The 15,099-nt window shown below is 35.5% G+C and overlaps 1 long non-coding RNA gene across 1 annotated transcript; it reads left to right on the plus strand.

The window, feature by feature from the left end:
• Window positions 1–7,453: 7,453 nt before the first annotated feature.
• LOC309504292 lies at window positions 7,454–9,982 on the plus strand. Its single transcript, XR_014208052.1, has 6 exons — window positions 7,454–7,970; window positions 8,350–8,401; window positions 8,592–8,656; window positions 8,749–8,807; window positions 8,891–8,994; window positions 9,213–9,982. It is a non-coding gene; the product is annotated as an uncharacterized lncRNA (long non-coding RNA).
• The last annotated feature ends 5,117 nt before the right edge of the window (window positions 9,983–15,099 follow it).

Genomic DNA, 15,099 nt, shown 5'->3' on the forward strand with positions numbered 1-15,099 from the left:
TATATAGTAGACACCTAATATAAAGTGGGACCAATAAAAACATAAAGAAGCAAAACACACCTGATGTAGATTCTTTGTTGTTCCTTTTCTAGAAGTAGAGTTTAAAAATGTGTATATGTAGTTCATTGAGAGAAGGTACACTGGCATCTTGTTCCAACACCAAAAGTGACTTGAATGCACCTGATGTCGTAAACATTACTTCCCAACTCGTAAATACGAACTTCCCGAGGACTTAAACGGACCATTACATGATCTCTCCAAATTACATGCAAATGTGCCTGCTGAATATAATGATTATCTCTCCCAAAAAAATGTATAATGGTTGCTACGCCCCTGTCAATAGATATCTAACACAGATCAGTGTGTGGCAAATACGTCCACCCACATCCTTGTTGTCTTTACTCTGTTCCTTCCTTCTAGGGGATCTCTGTTTGCTTTGTTATGTCCTCAGGTTTTACGGGTTAATGAACTGTCATCTTTATGGCAACTCGTGAACCTGCGTGAAGGTTACCCCAGCGACGGCACGCAAAGCCCGTGTCATCTTAAGTCGCCTCCAATGTCAGTCACACTGAAAGTCATTACCCAGAAGCACTTGGGAGCACGCCTCCCGTCTTAGCAGGTAAATCATCCGTAATTGTGTCGTCCGGCCGATCAGAAGCAACGTTCATCCCATTTGTGCCTCGTTGTACTGATGCGGCTCACGTAAGCGGTGTTATTTACATTAATTTATCTGTGTTTGCCACTTTTCGTGATTATCAGCGGGGGGTTTCAAATTTTCAGATTTCAGCTGCCTCATTTGTCTGTGTTAAAGGAGACCTTTGATCTTGAGTTGTCATATTCCTCTTGTTCATTATATGAAAATGAATCATCCTCATCTTCATGTTCATTCAATAACCAACATGAGAAGGACACTTTATGCAATAGTTCACTCAAGAGTTGAAATTCTCTGAATTACTCTGAATTTTGATACTTGAAAAAAAAAAGAAAAAAAACTATTTAAACTACATGGTTTGCTGGTTTAAGCCAGTTTTAGATGGTTTAAGCTGGTTTTCCAGCATGGCAATCTGGTGTACAAATATGATATAATCCTGTGATGGCAAAGCTATATTTTTAGCATCATTACTCCATCTTCGGTGTCACATGATCCTTCAGAATCAGATATCATTCGAATATGTTGATTTGGAGCTTAAGAAACAATTCTTATTATTATCAATGTTGAAAACAGTTTAATATTTTAGTGGAAACTACGCTACTTTTTTCTGGATTCTGGAGAAAGGAAAGCATTTATTTGAAATAGACATTTCTGTAACAGTATACATTTGTCACTTTTGATCAAGTTAATGTGTCTTGCTGAATAAAATTAATTTCTCAAAAAAAATTGTAGCTCCATTCAGCTCTAGTTGGACAGTACTTTCTCAAGTCATGTTAGTATATAAAAAGCATATTCACCTATGTAAATACACAGGAGAAATTCAAAGAAAGTCAATTTGCCAGTTTAAATGCCTGATGCTCACATGTCTGGGTGTCAAGCAGTGGCTAATGTGTGCAGCGTGTGAACATGATGTTCTCAGTGAGACAGCAGGGCTCTCTCCTCTGAGCTCTTATAAAAGCAGTACATTAGTGCTGACACAAAAAGAGGTAGCAGACAAGGGGAGAGCAGAAAGAATGACAGGAGAATCACTCTCACTGTCTCCTGCTCTTTCTCTGAGCAACACCAGTGTTCTGCTGCTGCCTTATGGAGCACAGGTGTGACAGTACTGACAGTTTTATTACCACGCCATCAGTTCGACCAGAAAGACTCGGGAGGCAAAATAGCGTAACAAAGCATACATTTATTAACAGCCCAGCAAGCAAGTATTTATAAAGTTCTTTGGCGTAGCCTCCGTCCGTAGCTCACAATCTGAGGGTAACGGAATCTGCATTTCCTGCCTGAAGACGAGGGCAGGGGCGTAGCCGACCCCATGGGAGGTATGGAGAGGGACCATCCTGGTGGTGGTGGGGAGGATGGAGGTAATTGATAGCGTCAGCATCTGCGAACTCAGACGTGTGTAAGTACCGATCTTTTATACTGCAAGTATTAGAACAAGATTGGTAAGATGTGAAGGTAATAAGTGACGTAACAATTGAGTCTTCCTGGCAGAACTTACGCTAAAGCCGCCATTTCATGTCTTCTCCTCACATTTTTAGGTCTTTGCATCTCTGTCTTTCTTTTCAGTCTTTTTTCTATCGACAACGGGTCACTATCTTTATCAACTCGCTACTTTAAATTTATTTCTGTGATTGTTTTTGGTTTAGCTCACCTGTAATATGAGCACCACCATTTATAGCCCAAAACGGTAATTCTCTTGATTTAACAAGTGTGGAGCTCTGAACCTTTTTTGTGTATGTGTCTTCCCTCACATTCCATAATATCTCTCTCTCTCTCTCTCTCTCTCTCTCTCTCTCTCTCTCTCTCTCTCTCTCTCTCTCTCTCTCTCTCTCTCTCTCTCTCTTTCTCTCTCTCTCATTGTGGTATAGGTAATAATTCTGTGGGTGAGTTTGGCGGTTGGTGTATAATAAAAGCTATTGTCATAATCCTTTGCGTGTGTGTGTGCGCGCGCGCGCGCGTGTGTGTGTGTGTGTGTTGAGGGAAGACTGCAGGGAGGTCTGAACGCATATAATTTCCTCTCCAGCCATTTGTAATAGACAGTCAATATGAAGTCTCTCTTTTTCTTTCCTTCTCATTCTTGCTCACCCATTCACCTAGTTCTCTCAATTGAAGAGCAACATTGCCCCCTTTAGGCCAAATGCTGTTTTTTAGCACCAGCCTGTAGCTGGGAAGAGATAAGGGAAATAATAATTATGACATAGAAATCATAATTATTACATAAACATATTCAATACATAAAACGCTAAAATCATAAGATAATTGTGAGGTAAATCAATTATGACAGAATTTTGACTTTTCATCATTTTGACTTTTTGTGTCATAATTTGTGAATTATCTCATAGTTTTTCTTTATCTCAATTAAGACTTGTCACTTGCCAATGTCATAATTCTGACCTTTTACAGTATGTCACTTACCTCATTAGGACTTTTTTTTCTCATAATTGTAATTTTTATGTCATAATAATGACTTACTAAATGTGACCCTGGATCACAAAACCAGTCACAAGTAGCACGGGTATATTTGTGGCAATAGCCAACAATAGATGGGTCAAAATTATCGATTTTTCTTTTATGCCAAAAATCATTAGGATATTAAGTAAAGATCATGTTCCATGAAGATATTTTGTACATTTCATACCGTAAATATATACAACATTTATTTTTGTGAGTGAATGCAGCACAATCGCGAACATAAATTGACAACTTTAAAGGCGATTTTCTTAGTTTCTATTCTTTTTCACCCTCAGATTCCAGATTTTCATATAGTTGTATCTCTGCCAAATATTGTCCTATCATAACAAATCAAGCTTTCAATGGAAAGCTTGTTTATTCAGCTTTCAGATGATGTATAAATCTTAATTTCAAAAAATTGATCCATGTGACTGGTTTTGTGGTCCAGGGTCTTTTTTGCTTGTGTAGCAGAAATAATCTCATTATGTTTTTTTTTTTATCTCTTAACTATGTCTTACTATCTCATTATTTAGATTTTTTTAATCTCATAATTAAGACTTTCTATTGACTTCTGGGGCCAGTTGCATGAATTTAGCCATTATGTTAAGACCGAAGATCTAGTATGACCCACTAGCAGTTAGTCAAGAGAAAGTTAGTCTTACTTTTAGGTATCGAATTAGGCCAATGTACGTTTTTATGTAACGAACTTAAAAAAGATATGAACATGAAAAATTGATGACTAGCTTGTAAGACTAGTCTAAGCGGATTATGGAACCGGCCCCTGTTGTTTTGATACAGAGCTGAGGATGTTTTCGACCCTTTAAATCTAACTTTCACAGAAACATGTTTTACATATTTATGGCAGTATATTTTGACCCTTTTAATTGCATACGTCATTATGGTACATTTAACACACTTACATTTTCCATTTATTTAAAGGGGAAGTAATCTGTGCTTTCATTCAAACTTAATCTTTTTAAGTGCACTGAGAACAAAATGTAGAATAACCAAGAGTTTAGTACAGTCTTTATTGCACTGCAAAAGGACAATTCAGGTGTGTAGATTGCACTATAGAGAGCTGCTAAGCGGTCAGAACTGCTTTCCTCAGACTTCAAGATATAGTACAAATGGCACTTTTGCAGATTATTTAGCTATGGTCCTTGTAGATACAACAGAGCCAATGCATCTTACACATCTGATATTAAAGTTTTCCCCTTTCTGCCCAAAGCTTTGAGGCAGATTTTACACCACTTCCATTTGGTGAAATGAAACCAGTACCAGTCAAAAGTTTAGACCATGCCTATACTCTTCATGGTCTTTTGGATCATTAACCTTCATTCTATGTGTTTCGAAGTTTTATATGAAAATGGTCTATCAATTAATCACGTTAAATCACGTTATTAATAAATATAGAAAATGATCATGATGGAAATGTTTTGCTTTTACAAATATATAGTGTTTGACCAAACTTATGGCAAAAAATAGGGTGAGTCATAATTCCATAGAAAATGCATATGGATGATTTTGACCCCTTTACAGAGTTCTGGGGTAGTGATACTATTTTTTTCAGAACCAATAAGTTTGGGGACCATGAGATTGTATTTATTTATTTATTTATTTATTTATTTGTAATAAATTAGCAAGGACGCATTAAATTAATCAAAAGTGACAGTAAAGACATTTATAATGTTACATACATATATATATATATATAATGCTGTTCTTTTGAACTTTCTATTAATTAAAGAATCCTGGAAAAATATATATATATATTGTGACTTCCACAAAAATATTAAGCAGCACAACTGTTTTCAACACTGATAATAATAAAAAGAAATGTTGTTTGAGCACAATATCAGCATATTTTAATGATTTCTGAAGGATCATGTGACAGTGAAGAGTGGAGTAATGACCGCAAAAAAATTCAGCTTTGCTATCTCAGGAGTAAATTACATTTACAAAATATATTAAAACAGAAAACAGTTATCAAACAAGCCTTGGTGAGCTTAATGTTTTGGGCTTTTTTCAAAAACAAAAACAAAATTACTGAGCCCAAAATTTGAGTGGTAGTGTACTGCATGTACATGACATCCATATTACATCCATACAGGACTCCTTTTATGCATTCTAGGATTAAGAGCAGTTGTTAATGTACTAAACAGCTGCATAAACAGACAGCAGATATTTTTTCTAACTGACCACCATGAATACCATGAGTTCCAAAGCTCAGAAATTCTGATTTTGCCCCGAGCAAAATAAGAATGTATCAAAAAGTGATACCGTTGTCTAGATAGTAAGAGTTCAAGAAGGAAAGCACACAGAATAGCAAACACAATCCATCACTTGTCCACCATATTCGGCTATGCAATGTTTTGATGGAGATGCTCATATTCAGCATCCGTTTCACATGGGGTACAGATGCATAAACGCTGCTCCACAGAGGATAACATCAACACAGAAATGCAAGGCAAAATGCACTCCTTCATCCATACAGACATTTTGTTCGCTCAGTCTCTGACACAAAGAGGGCAGAGAGCACAGAGGATCAGCTATCACAGCCATTATCAGGACGCCTCTAGTTCTTCCTTGTCTGAATAAATGAAAACACACCCACGCATTTGTTATGCATCGCTTTCTGTTGGTAATAATATATGTTGGAAAAAAGGAAAATTAAATCATATCTGCTTTTTCTTGGCACACACATATAGATGCACACACACACACTCTCCACTTCCCACAGTGCTCTGTTTCTCTCTAGTGTAAAGGAACATAATACAATAGCACGTGTCAATCATATAAATAGGGCAGAAATATGTCAACTTGATTATTCTTTTAACAAGCACCACAATCACTCCCTTGTTTTCTTCTGTCGGTGTGACACTCCAAAATGTCAAATTACCATACATGACACAATCAAAATTAATATTGTGAGGTCTGGGTGGATTTATTTGTCTTTCAAATGAGTGTAATGAGCAGCTTGCATTGTTTGATTTCTTATCATCTGCAGGTTGGCAGTAGGTATCATTGCTTTTTGCTTTGCTTTTGATCTGTGTCCCCATTAACTCTAAAGACCAGAAATGCTGCAACTACATGATATTGCTCATTGAGTGACTGCTAAACATATTCAGATACTTATAAATGTATCTTAATGCATTGCCAACAAATGATTTTCCCCAAAGCAGTTTACTGGCAATCTGGGAAACTCCTAAAGTGCCAAATAATTTCAGACATAAGATTTAAAAACTAAATATATATTTTTAAAAACAATTCTTGTAAATTGTTAAATGTTTTCACAATGCCACTTGGAGTTTTAAGTGTTGCTTAAGTGTCCAAATACTTATTAGCACCAGTTTATTATGAAAATTGAAGTGTTTTACACTGTGGGCTTCATTTTACTATTGATTTGTATAAATTAAATTGCAACTTAGCAAGCTGTACTTGTATATACTCAATGATTAAAAATCTCATGGTTAATTGCAGCAGGCTTTATTAATTGCAAAGGCCTTATTATGGCTTCTAAACAGAGCGATGCTTTCGCAGGTTTCTGCTAAGATTGCTTGCTGCACTTAAGCTCCCACATTCAGCTTGTGTGTCACAGTGAAAACCATGAGATTGTGGATATTGAATGCATTTTCCCCCAAAAAACACAAAGAACATAATAGAGTACATGAATACACAACCAAAACCACAAACTGAAATCAAGTTTGCCATAGAAATGTTAACCTAGGCAAGAGTTTGAGAAAAATATACAACCCCAAATCCAGAAAAGTTAAGACATTTTGCAAAATGCAATAAAATCAAGAATTTGTGATTTGTTTATACTCTTTTGACATTATTTACATGAAGAAAAAAAATAGGAAAAAAAAAGGTTCCAGTGTTTTCACTGAATAACTGTATTTTCAAAAAAAAATAAAAAATTTCCACACACTCCAAAAAGTTGTGACATAGGCATGTTTACCACTGTGTCTCATCACCTTTTCTTTTAATTACACTATTTAATAGTTTGGGAATTGAGGATAGTAATTGTTGCCGTTTTAAAAGTGGATTTTTTGCACAATATCGCCTGATAAGACTGCTGCTCAACAGTCTGAGGTCATCGTTGTCTGATTCTCCTTTTCATGATGGGTCATACATTTTCAATAAGAGACAGTTCTGGACTGCAGGCAGGCAGTCAAGCACATCCACTCTACAGTATAGACTAAAGTGTCAGCAAAACCACTCTGTTGTAGCACATGCTGAAACAAGGCCATTGTCTTGTTTCCCTGGAAAGATGTCATCTTGATGCCATGAAATGTCTCTGTAAAATCCCAATATACACTGTTAGACTTTTCTGTAATTTCTACAGTTATTTACTTTAAATCCCCCAGTATTATACTGCTATTTCTCTTTACAGTAAATAACTGTGATTCCAATTGCATCATGGGAATTTTCTGTGACGTCTAACACCACATACAGAGACTTACTGTATTTTTTAAATTTGCTGTATACTACTGTATTTGACGTAACTGCCTCTCTGGCTGGCACCATTCCACCGTGCTTTTTATTTCCTAATTTTTGCCTTACACCACGTGTCTACAACGCTATAATAGCCAGAGGCTGTCTATATTGGACACATTGAAGCGACCGGACCTTTAAATGCAAACCTGTTTATCCCTTGTAAGAACTAGTGCGAGCGCTTGGACTCGTATCGGACTACGTCTGAAATATAACGGCCGCGGCGCATCACTACACTGTCTGGGATTTGTCGTGTCGCGTCAGACAGACATCCAGTGTAGGTAATGGGGTCTGTCTTTTGTTGGATCGCGACGTTCGTGTCTGGCCCGGGGAAGAGACGGAATTCACTTCACCGAGAGAGAGATCAGCAAGCAAGGTAAAAACAAAAAACAAAAAAAACCATTGTATGTTGACAGGATTGTGCCCAGTTTAACGTATGTTATAACGTTAACGTTAGCCTAACGTTACTCGTCGTCAACATGGCGGTAACGAACTTTACCATGGTAAACTGAGCTAACGTTTCATTTTACACACTTTGTTAGATTATTGAATTGTCGAGTTAAAATATGCCAACGAGCAACGCGTTTACATTAACAATAAATGTGAATAAACTAATGTGAAATTCTGTTTATATCTTAATGTTGGCTTACTGATGAGAACCTTTATAGTTTTAGCATTAGTTTGCAAACTATACCATATTATAGTTTTTTTATTTTTATGGAATTTAATATTTACTTCCATTTTTGTGTTTAAAGGCAACTGCAACAAAGCGCCAATTCGCGCCAGTGACTTAGCAAGATTCCAGAGGTAGGCCAGCCCATTTGTGATATATTTTGAGATAAGTTTGCTGAAATGATTAGCATACACTATGTGAAAATTGCTTTTGAGCCACTGGTGCAGACTAGGTAGCTAACAATATCTTATAAAATCTCTATAAAATTGGCTAACTTTATATCAAATAAGTGACCTTTGCATTATGTCTAACTTTATTACACAGCAAATGAACCAATCAGAAGATGGACCATTGTCTTTGTTCAGTCTCACCAGATTAAATGTATCCAGGTAAGCACTGCAGTAAAACTCTCACTAAGACCAAATCTAGCATTCTAAACAACTTAAGTTTATATTTTTGCATTATTTTTATATTTTATTAGCCAGCGACTCTACCATTGCAGTTCCACCTGACTAGGAAGGTCCTAATATCAGCGCACAGGTGGGTTAACTACTGTAGGAAGGAGAACGATCATCACACAGTGATTTCTTGCATGTATCTTACTGTGTATTTGTCTCAAACAGGTACTCCTTCACTGCAGACAAGCTGAAATGGGCTAAAATCATCTATTTCAGTCGTTCAACTTCTTTCTATGCATCTCAACATTTTTGGACAGAATTTAGGATTTGTAAGTATTAAAATTTAATCTGGCATAATTTAATTTAGTTCTTTTGTATGCTATTTATTGACAAAAGCTGTTTACAAATATATATTCTTAAGTTTTTGTGAAAATAATAATAAAAATTAACAAAAAAGGAGGTTAAAAATAATGTGACACTAATATTCTCTCTCTCTCTCTCTCTCTCTCTCTCTCTCTCTCTCTCTCTCTCTCTCTCTCTCATATAGTTTTGGAACCGGGATCTCCTCTGAAGGACTGAGTACATTTGTGTTTGTGGGCACGCATGCAGACCAGGGAACATTCTGATGTTGTCAATCAAGTTCTGAACAGGAACCAATCTTTGGAGAAGTTCATTTATTCACAAAGGTGGACAAAAACATTGTGTTGGCTTTTTAAAGATTATTTTGATGACTTTTACTCCTATGCTGTAGAAAAGATGGAGTAGACAGTCAGACATTGATAATAATAATAAATGTTTCTTGAGCATCAAAGAGACTTCTTTCAAAAACATTACGCCACTTAAATACTTATTTTGGCCACCAGTGTACATGAATCCAACACATTTTTGGAAATAAGTGAAATTATTTTTAAGGTGGGGTTATGTGTCTTGTATTGTGAAAAGAACTGTGTTTTGTCCTGTTTTGGACATTTCCTTTTTGAATGCTTAATGTATTTATATTCTGCAGTTTTATGAATGTAATGGTTGATATTTCATTATAATACTTGTATAAGCTAAACAACCAATGACTCTACATTCATTTAGTCAAATGCTAATGTTTTGTTTATGATTTTATGTATGTTTTCAAAAATGTTTGCAGTGAAGGACAGCACATAATGTGTTAATTTAACACGTTTACACATCTTTGTGCTAACCTCTCTGACATATTTACTTTGTTAAAATCATTAACACAATGAATGAGTTAAAATTAACACAAAAAATGTTGTCTCTAAACTTACCCATTAATGTGTAAAAATTTCACACATCATTTCCAGCATTGGCATGTTTATTTTGTGATATATATGAAATGTTTTAAATAAAAAAATGGTATTTTGTGATAACTTTGTCTAATTGGTTTGTATGAAAGTAGTACTTATGTAGGATAAAAATAAAATTAATCATATATCAAAATTATCAAATCTAATTTATATTTAGTACAAATAAAAATAATTACAGTAGTGTACTGATTAGCTTAGTTTTTACAGTAATGCACTGTACTGATTAGCTTCGTTTTTACAGTAATGCACTGTATTACACAAAACTGAAATACGGTTTGGTACTGTAACTCTTAATTACAGTAACTTACTGGCAACAGTGTTGCCAGTAATACTGTAAAAAACCCTTGAAAAGTCTAACAGTGTATGCCTCCATGTCAGAGGTACCTTTACACATATGAAAGTCACCCATACCACTTGCCCTGAAGCCTCCCCATACCATGACAGAGGTTTGCTTTTATACCCAACCCGATCTCATGAAATGCGTCTCTATAGCATGCATCTTATTTATCGTGCAATTTATACGCGAAAATTACTTTTTAAGTGCATATGATACGATGATATTTTTTTCCCAAAAACCAGCTGAAACGTGAACTCATCTGACCACAGCACACATTTCCACTGTGTTTTGGATCATCTGAGATCATCTCGGGCACAGAGAACTCGCCGGGATCTCTGCATCAAACTGATGTATAGATTTCTCCTTGTGTAACAGATTCAAGTGGCATTACTTGATGCAGAATCAGACTGTGTTCAGTGACAACAGTTATTCAAAGTCCTCCTGAGCACATGTATGTTTGCATGTTTCTCATGCAATGTCAACTGAGGGCTCAAATGCCAAGCACATTCAACAGAGGTCTCCTGCCTTGCTCTTCATGCACTGAGATTTCTCTGGATTCCCTGAATCTTTTCACAATATTATGAATGGTAGATGTTGAAAGACCTAAATTCTTTGCAATCTTGCATTGAGAAATGGGATTTTTGAATTGACAATTCTCTCACGATATTTGGTGATGAGCCGTGACCCATCTTTGCTTACAAAGTCTGAAATGCTCAAATGTAAATACTGTAGATGTAAATATAACGCCCTTTGACGTACTGTCTTCCTTACTGAGAGCTCATGAATGAAACTTTTCAAATATTGCGCTTTTGACGTGAAATGAAATGTATGCATTAAATCTAAATTTGGGTTAAATGTGTATCAGAAATTAACAGTAAATATAGGAAAAAAGGAAAGAAAATGTTTCAGCAATGTTTGAAGAATTTTACCCATTCATTTAGGATTTTGTAAAATGTCACAGTGTATATGTTAGGTGATATGCTTATTCTGGGAGCTTTGGTCACCCTAATGTCGTTTCAAACTCATGCAATTTTCATGTCCGTATAAAACAAAACTTCAGTTGAACTGAATCATAATTCGCAATTGAATCATTCAGAACCAAATCGTTTTGATTGATATTGACTTCCGTCGTATGGACTGGAGAAAAAACATAAGTTGCATAGCCTTGGCATGTGTGTGTAAACACTTGTCTGTGTGTGTCCATTTTGCTCGCTCTTCTATTACACTGTTATTTTGAAAAAGGCATCACATAATGCTGTTTATCAGTGTAATGTATTGAATGTAATGTAACAGCACACTTTCCTTCCTTTTGAATCATTACCATCCTCTGAATCCACTAAAGAAGCTCCAAAACTCACAGAACCATGGCAACAGGGTTCCTATAATTTTGGTAAGTTTTGCTTTTCTTTAACTAAAGACCTAGATGATCAAATATATCCCTAAATTCGTTTACGAGTTTACGAAAAAACTTCTTGATCAAATAAGCAATGCAGTTTGTTCATTAGGAGCTTGTTCAGGTACTGTCCTCTTTTTACTGTCTTGTATATTTCATTTATATTTTTATTAACCACTTTTTGTCACTTCTCTAGAGTGGTTCTCTAAAATGGGAGATTTCAGAAAAAACATGGGATTGTTGCCCATGACAATAACAGACAATGTACCAATGTTTCAATGTACAGTACCTTTTGAAAGAATAGAAATAGCACTAAATTCATGGATAAATCATTTGTGAAGTATTTTGAATTGTACAGGTTCAAAAACAGTAACATGAGCTCATCATGCGATCATTCTGTGTTTTTAATTTACAGTAGATACAATATCATTCAGAGTATAATAGATCAAAATTGTTAATATAAAATTTTCTTCAAAGAAATCTTTGAAGAAATCATCTGATTCAAAGAACTTAACGGTTGAAGATTTTAGCATTACAGTCAGAAAAGTAAAATACATAACAACCTTTAGTTAGTCAATTGATAAACCTAGGAATCTAACTGTAATAAAATATAATTCAGTGAACTTATTTGACCAGTTAAAGTGATTCACTTCAGCCAAAAACTCAAGAATCAGACTTCTCCGCTAAAAACTGATATGCTCAACATGAATCAATTCGATTGATTCAAATTGAATAGAATAATTGACTCACAAATTAGACATCACTTTATTATAACCCTGGTTTAAAACATGACTTTTACCCAACAAGATGCACCAATTAATGAATGCAGATTAATGATAGTAAGGGTTGATTGTAAGTATGATGCTGTGTTTGTGTTTCAGGAGGTGATGAAGATCTAAATGGCAAAAAAAAAAAAAAAAAAAAGGTTTATGAAACTTATGAAAGTGTATGGGGGGGGTCTTTATATAATCAGAGTATTTTTTACTTAGTGTAATTTTCTCCAATAATGCATCGCTAAAATTCTCTTTTCCTTCCTCTCTCTGAGCTGCCTTGAGGTATTCTGTAATATCTGAGAGGATGAAAAAAAAATGTGAACTGGGGCACCTGTCCCTGTTTTTTTCCTTTCCTCCCTGCACTGCTCTCCTTTCTTGCATTCAGTTCATTTCAGAGGTAATGATCCCTCCTCTTCACTTTAAAAGGAGAGACAGAGAGGACAAGAGTGCTCGGAGTTCGTAGGGAGGGCAGGTTAGTGAAAAGACCTTATTCTGTTTTGTACGGGTGGAGGAGAGGGGCTGCATCTGCTCACATTCGAGCATGTCCATCCTTATTTCCCTGCCAGCCCATGCAGCAAGACTCCATTAAAGAGAGGGGAAGAGAAGAAGAGAGAGATAAAAGAGGTGATGTGACCATGATGTCCTTGCATTCTCTAAGTGATCTCTGGTGCCCTTCTTCTCCTTTCCATAGTCAGCCTTATAGGATAATAGCATGCTTCTGACTCAATGCCTGAGAAAAGAGTTTTAGAAAGAGGGACCAGAAGGATAGGGAAGGTCAATGGGATACCTATGGCTCAGGACGCCAACAAAAAAAGGCAATTTTTGAAGCTGAGTAAAGAGGAGATGAATAATAGAAGTCCATGCTACCTTGTACTATACAAAAAGAAAGGAAATGCAGAAAGTAAGTTGCAGGTGTGAGGTGGTGGTTGGAGAGAATGGATTTTGAGGATAATCTCTCACCTCTTTCTTTTTGTAAAACAATGGAGATCAGATTCTTCTACTCACACTGGCAGGTCAATGTCCAGCGCCCCTAACTCTCTTTGAAAGCTCTGTTTTGTTTTATGTTTTTGTGTTTTTTGCATTTACTGTAGCAGACACTTTTTATCCCAAACAATACTTTACCACATCAGTAGAACATCTGAGGAGGAGTTAACTCTTTTGTGGTTTATGTCAAGAAAAAGAAGTGCTTTCATTCAGGTATCTGAATTTTTTTCTCCGAGAATCAGGGCTGGAAATAAGGGGGGACGCGGGGGGACGGAGTGTGGGGAGTGAATTTCGAGGGGGGGCGGCGTTCCAGTTGAAAAAAAAAAGGTTATATATAGGCTATATATATATATATATATATTAAAAATTTAAAAATTTAAAATCGAAAAAGGAACTGTTTTCTCATTTTTCTACTTTCAATATTAAATAAAAAACGACTGAACGAATGATACACGGATTGAAAAGGCATCATGTTTATTTATATTTTATTTTACGAAAAACACAACGTTTTGTTTTTATTATTTGCAATAGCTGACCCCAGGGGGTTAAATGAAACATAAAATAAATAATTTATATAATTTGGTTAATATAGATTATAAAGGTTGTTAAACATCTGAAAGGTCATCTAAAGCCAGATGACCTCTATTTAAAAAAATAAATAAAATAGAGTCCGCCCAGTGAATTTTGCCCATTTCCACCACTGCCGAGAATTGATTTGGTGTGAACAGGAAATTCATTTTGCAGAAAGAATAAATGTTCAAGAAGGCATTTAAGCTTTTTACAATTAATAATTATGTCCAGTATTTTTTTTCTTCTTCTTTTGGCTAGATAAAATGACATCTGCACGAAAATTAGGAATAATGAATTATGTAATATTACCTTGAGATTTTGTTAGTTTTTCAGTTAAATATGGCTTTAAAAGTTTGACAGATTAATTTAATGTTCTATAAAGGGGTGAGCGATATGGCAAAAATGTTTGCTTGTTAGTGTTTTTGTTAGTTTGTTTGTTAGTTTGTTTCAGGCCGAATCATGATCCACAGTCTTATCACAATTCTTTTTCATGACTTTTTCAAGACTTGACTTATAAGACTTCAAGAATATATATACTGTATATTTTTTTATATATAAGCATAGTTTTTAATGTATTTTAAAACTTTAAGGCTCAACATATTACAGTTTTTCTCAATTGTTTACACACAAATTCTGGTACTTGAGACACAATGACCACAACATGTAACTCATTCACCAACCCCCTGAACCAATTCTGCTAAACTACAAGCACAATTCCTGCTTTACACTCAAATTGCAGTTCTAAAACACACTTTTTTCAAAACACTACACACAATTCTCTGCTTTTGGCACAATTTTCATGCAGAAAATCTCTTGTTTTCACAAGGAACACACTGCCATTCAAATATGCACACTGACTCATCATGGGCAAACACCCGTCACACAGTTTTACAATTAGCAATCAGAGCTTTAGCATAAAAGGGAAACAGGTCAGCTCTTCAATGGTGCAATGGATGCCAACATTGGATTTTATTTTTTATTTTTTTACTGTAACTGTATACAGTAAATTCGTCTGTTGTTTTGTATGTAGACCACTGTATGTACAACTTTGTGTTGGTTGG

The sequence above is a fragment of the Leuciscus leuciscus genome (assembly GCF_965113295.1).
Source record: "Leuciscus leuciscus genome assembly, chromosome: 8".
Lineage (NCBI taxonomy): Eukaryota > Metazoa > Chordata > Actinopteri > Cypriniformes > Leuciscidae > Leuciscus > Leuciscus leuciscus.